This window comes from Sorex fumeus, unplaced genomic scaffold (genome assembly GCF_029834395.1).
Source record: "Sorex fumeus unplaced genomic scaffold, SorFum_2.1 ptg000007l, whole genome shotgun sequence".
In the NCBI taxonomy this organism is placed as follows: domain Eukaryota; kingdom Metazoa; phylum Chordata; class Mammalia; order Eulipotyphla; family Soricidae; genus Sorex; species Sorex fumeus.
The window spans coordinates 10,366,002-10,371,725 of record NW_026606064.1 but is presented as its reverse complement, the minus strand read 5'-3'; positions in this window follow the sequence as shown (position 1 = coordinate 10,371,725).

Genomic DNA, 5,724 nt, shown 5'->3' with positions numbered 1-5,724 from the left:
TGTCCCTCACCCAGGTCCAGGCAAACTCTCCGGTCTGACCCCCTTGGTGGCATTTTTTTTTTCCCATCGGGGGATTTCACCAGGTCATGAGAATGTGCTGTGTCCAGTGACAAGGCTCCTCTGTTCTAGAACCTCCTCCCCACATGCAGCCTTGCCTTAAGGTCCGCAGCACCCATAGCTACCTAGTTGTGTCCTTCCGGCCCTCCTCCTCACACCTCTGAACTTTGAACTTTGACTTTTTCTTGAGCAGGACCTTTAGCACAAACATTCTTGCCTGCTCTATGGCTTAGGGTGCAACATCTCTGCAGATACATAACGCAGCTTTAATTATTTTTCAAACATGTTTATTTACTCTCGTAATTTATAATACTGATAATAGTGAGGTTTCATGCAATGTTCCAGTACCCCCAACCCTCCATCAGAGTGCCTGCTTCCTTTCACCATTGTCTCAGCACCCACCCCCCTCCTCCATGCTAGGGCCGAATCCTTTTGCCCCTCTCTATGCCGGTGGGCTCACTACTGTAGATCAGTCGTCAGATTCTATTGCCTTTGGCCTTTGTTATTCCCTTACTATGTCTCGTAACATCCCATATACGAGAGATGTTATTCTCTGTCTCCTCTTGCTGACTTCTTACAGCATGATTCCCTCCAGTTTCATCCACAAAGCAACAAATCACATGATTGCATCTTTTCTTATAGAAGCATAGTATTCCATTGTGATTGGAGACTATAGTTTCTTTTCCTGGTCATTTGTTCTTGGACACTTGGGTTGTCTGTAGATTCTGGCTACTGGGAGTAGTGCAGCAACAAACACAAGTGTCCTCACATCATAAGGTCTGGATTCTTTCAAAAGATGTTTACGAATCCCTTCACCAAATATTTGCAAAGTGCTCAGTTGAGTCAGACACTCCGGAAGAATGAATGGAAAAGCATTGATGGCTGAGGACAGTTTTCATTCAAGTTTGGGGAAATGTGCCACAAACGGGCAGAATCTCCTGCCTCCACGCCAGGCTGTCTTCACCAGGGCATCTTGGAGGGGGAGCAGGTTGAGTTTCCCTCCCCGCCCCAGGCAGAGCTCTGGCAGCCGAAAACCTCCAGAACTCAGCTACAGCCATGCTCAAGGCCATTCTCCACATGCTTGGATGAGCCTCACCCCTGAGGGAGCCAACAGAGTAACCCAGGCATGCGGGACCCGTGGCTGAGATCTCTAAGCCTGCTCCCCTCAACGCCCCAGTTCTCCAGTAGCTTGGCAGTCACACCCACAAACTGCCCCCGGGGCCATGTAATCTCATCAACGGCCAAGATCCAGAGACTATAAACTGAAACTCCCAGAAGAGAGCAATGCAGTATTTCCTGGAGCGCGCGGCCACATTTGCTGCCACGCAACATCTCCTACTCCAGCCCACTGATGTAACTAAAGTAGCACACATTTGTTTGGTTTTAACATACTTGCTTGTATTCTCTTACATATGGGCTTAATTTGTTCCAGAATAAAATACAACAACCTTCATACACTTCCCTCTTATCGTGGTGGGAAGATGCTCACTGGTGGGGTGGGTATTTGAAAATAAATAAATAAAGTTCATTTCGTTCATTTATTTATGAACTAAATGAACTTTATTTATTTATTCATTTATTTCATTTATTATGAAAGTCAAATGTATAAAAATCGCAAAAAAAAAAAAATAAAAAAGAAATGTGCCACAAACGCATGTATAGGAAGTCAGTGTTAGGTTCTCCACATAAAGGCTTTGTAGAAAGCTAAAAAAAAAAAGAAAGGGAAAATGACTCTGAGTCTGGTTGACTGGGAAGAGGGGATGGTACAACACTGAATTCAGGAGGCCATTGACCAGGACCCTAAATACCAAGAAGAATAGGTCTGGTAGAGAGGGGTCGGGAGGAGAGCCCTCCCCTCCATTCTTTCCCAGAATGTCTGTCTCTACTGAGTGTTTTCCCCTCAAGCAAGCATAAAATCCCCAGGGCAATGGGTGATGGGTGTGATGCTGGAACAACACACACAAGAAACATTTATTAACAGTATTATAAACCACAGAACCTCAATCAATAAGTAGTTTTTTTTTTAAAGAAAGCAATGAGACCATGAGACGTCTAACAATTCATATGATTCTGTATCTTATCTGTCCGAAAACTGAATGTAAAGTAGAATGTTCAGCTACAATAACTGTCCACAAATATCAGTTTGCTGTTGTCAAGAAAAAAAGCAAGTCTTGGCCATGAACAAGGAGCAGAAAGAAGACCATGGGCCTTGGGAGTCAGGGAGAAGAGCGAGAAAGATTGGTAGATCCTAAACGATCTTTCTTGGCTGCCTGGAAGCTGTGGGTTGTTTGCTTAAACCTTGGGGGTTGAAGGAGAGAAGTGATTTGCATTTTAAGAAGATTCCATCTGCCATAGGGAAATGAGAGAGAGAGAGAGAGAGAGAGAGAGCAAGAGCGAGCACAGGAGAATAGAGAAACAGCAGTGGGCAGCCTGGAGAATGAAGGTGGGTGAGATGTGGGCAGTTCTGAACACACTATGGCGGGAGATGGCAGGGGTAGGGGTACTGATGGTGGAGGCAGGATGCAGGGGAAGAAGGGGGTTGAGGTTGAGTTCCACAGATGCAGTTTCAATCCCTGGGTAGACTCTGGGATAATTGGACCAGTTTTACCAAAAGACAGTGCTTAGGTTTTAACCCCAAAGGATTTCCTATATAAGAACCTCATGTATGTATGAACGTCCACACACGTGCAAGTGCATCGCAGATATGTGCATGCACAGGTGTGTGTGAGTGCATGTGTTTATATGCATACATGTGTCAGAAGGCACATGCACGCGAGTGTAAGTGTATGTATGCATGCATATGTGTGTGTGTGTGTGTGTGTGTGTGTGTGTGTGTGTGTGTGTGTGTGTATGCATATGTGCACGGTGGAGCCTTAACCGGCAGACCCCCTCCTCTCTCAGCCGAAGGCTCCTGAGTACCGCAGATTGGGCCGGGAGCAGAGAGGCGGGCTGGCATTGCAGCGGCCGCCAAGTAGGCAAAGCTTAACCCTGGCATCAACTTCTAACACCTGCCCCTATCGTGTGCTTACTACATTCCACACAGAGTTCAAAACCCTACCGCCGGACGCGTAATCCCCACAAGTCTATGAAATCAGAACGCTCGGGACTCCTCACTTCCTAGATGAGGTTGAGAGCCGTGAAGGGACATGTCCGGTGTGCGTAGAGCCAGCATTTGGCCCGGTGCTCCTCCATCTAATCAACCACCAATTGTGGCTTTGGGCAGAGAAGGCTGGGCGGGCAGTGAGCTGCCTGTCGGGTGCTGTCATGGTGCTCTCTGTAAAACACCGGCACACAGTAGGCTCTTAATATTAGTAAGGGATCCTATCGACCCCCAGACCCAGGCACGTGCTGTTCCCCCCCAGCACCGCCATGCTCTATGGGGAGCGGAAGCCATCAGTGAGGAGGAAAGGGATCCACGTGAGACGCCATGGGAGCCTCCGGGCATGCAAGTCTGTTTCTCTTCGCTCCTTACCACACGCTTCTAGTTAAAAGAGTGAAAACTTAAGGAAAAGAGCAGACATCTGCCCACATTTAACTAGATTTACAGTCTTGCTACTTACTAGCAAGGGGAGGGGAGGGTGTGTGTGGAAACCCAACAACCAAATGTTAAAGGCAAGGAAAAAATAGCCCCGAAGACAAACACTGCAGGTGAAGGCATCAAACTGGCAGCTTTGAGGGGACTGAGCAGCACAACTGCCAGGAGACAGGTTTCAGTGCTCCGGCACCTTAGGTCAGGACTGACCACAGCTGCCGGGAGGGGACAGTGGGCCTGAGAAGTCTGCAGTGTGAGCCTCAAAACTTGGGCAGGAAGTTCGACCCCAAAGATACAGGCTTGTTCACCAGGCGGCTGGGGGCTGGAGGAGGTGGGAAGGGACTGGGGAGGCCAGGAAGGCCTGTAAGGACACAGACTCGCCCCAGGGGGCCATCACCCCCTGCCCTGGGAAGCTGTGAGAAACCAGAAGGGTCGGGGCTCTGTCCACAGGGCTGCCGCCCCAAAGGCAGGACAGTGCAGACTGCCCCAAGGATGCGCTCCCCATCAGGGAGTCTTTTTAAAAAAATTTATTATTATTATTTTTTTATTAGTGAAACACCATGGCTTACAGTTGTAGACTTACAAATTTTTGTGCTTGGGTTTCAGTTATACAACGCTCAAGTACCCATCCCTCCACCAGTGCCCATTCTCCACCCCCACCAATCCCAGTATCCCTCCCACCCTCCCATCCCCCCATCCCATCCTGCCTCTGTGGCAGGGCACTCCCTTTTGTTCTCTCCCTCCTTTTTTTTTTTTTTTTTTTTTAGCCCATCAGGGAGTCTTGAGCACCTGGGAGTGAACAGCAAACCAGGAACAAGTAATGCCCCACAAGAAGATGAAAGAGACCTCCCCGCACCCAAGTTGGACTCACTTCTCCTGCAGAGACCTCAGGAGGGGGTTTGGCTCAGTCCTTGTGGCCCCGGGGAGGTCGTGGCGGGGGGTTGCCCTTCTGGGAGAGGGCAATGACAGGTTCACGAAGAGGCAGGTGATGTCCTGATTGAGGGGATGGTATTTTTTCTGTAAAGGAACAGTCAAGCCACTGTTTAGACTCTGGGTTGCTGTGTCGAGAGAATGTGCTGTTAGTTATGGGCCATCCACAAATGGGCACGCCTCCGCTCCCTTAGAAGGTTCTGTGAGCACGAACACTGGAATCACACTATTGACAGAAATAGAAGCCACAGACTGGGAGAAAATATTTGCCAAATATGTCCAAGGGAGGGATGGGTTTCCATCCAATTCTTTCTCCTTTTTTTTAATTTGCAGAGGGGTGTGCTTTGGGGCCACACCCGGTGATGCTCAGGGGTTACTCCTGGCTCTGCACTCAGGAATTACTCCTGGCAGTTTCGGGGGACCATATGGGATGCTGGAGATTTAACACAGGTTGGCTGCGTGCAAGGCAAATGCCCTTCCCACTGTACTAGCGCTCGGGTGTTTTCCAACTCTATGAAGGGGTATTCAACTCAACATGAGGAGCTGGAGAGAGAGTCCAGTGGTTAAAGCCTTGCATTATGTTGACTTGGGCTTGATTCTAGGCACCCTTTACAGTCCCCTAAGCATTTCCAGGGGTCATTCCTGAGCACAGAACCAAGAGTAGGTTCTGGGTTTGCCTCCCCCCACCCCAAATTTGAACAAAACCCCAAAACAACAAAATGTGGGAAAACCTACAAGCCATTTTGTAACAGGAGAGGAAGATCTAGACAGACCTCTCAGCCCAGAAGACAGACAGACTGCTCCACCTGTCCTGGGACTTTATGGATTCTGACAAGATGTAGGGCACATCAGCCAGGAAGACTCCGGTCCTGAACACTGGCAGTGCCACACGTTGGGGCATGAGCAGGAGCCCCCTCTCAGGGCTCATGGTGGACCATGCCTAATGGTTCTCAGGGGCTACTCTCAGTCCAGTGCTCAGGGGTAGTTCCTGGGGATCAAACCCGGGCAGGTAAAGCCTGTGCTCTAGCCTCTTGAACTTTTTCCCCAGTCCAAGAATCCGATGATTTCAATTGTTATTTTTTATTTTGTTTTTGGGCCACACCCAGAGGTGCTCAGGGTTTACCCTGGCTCTGCACTTAGAGATAACCCCTTGGCAGAGCTCAGGGGATCATATGGGGTGCCAAGGATGGAGCTCAGGGTCCTAC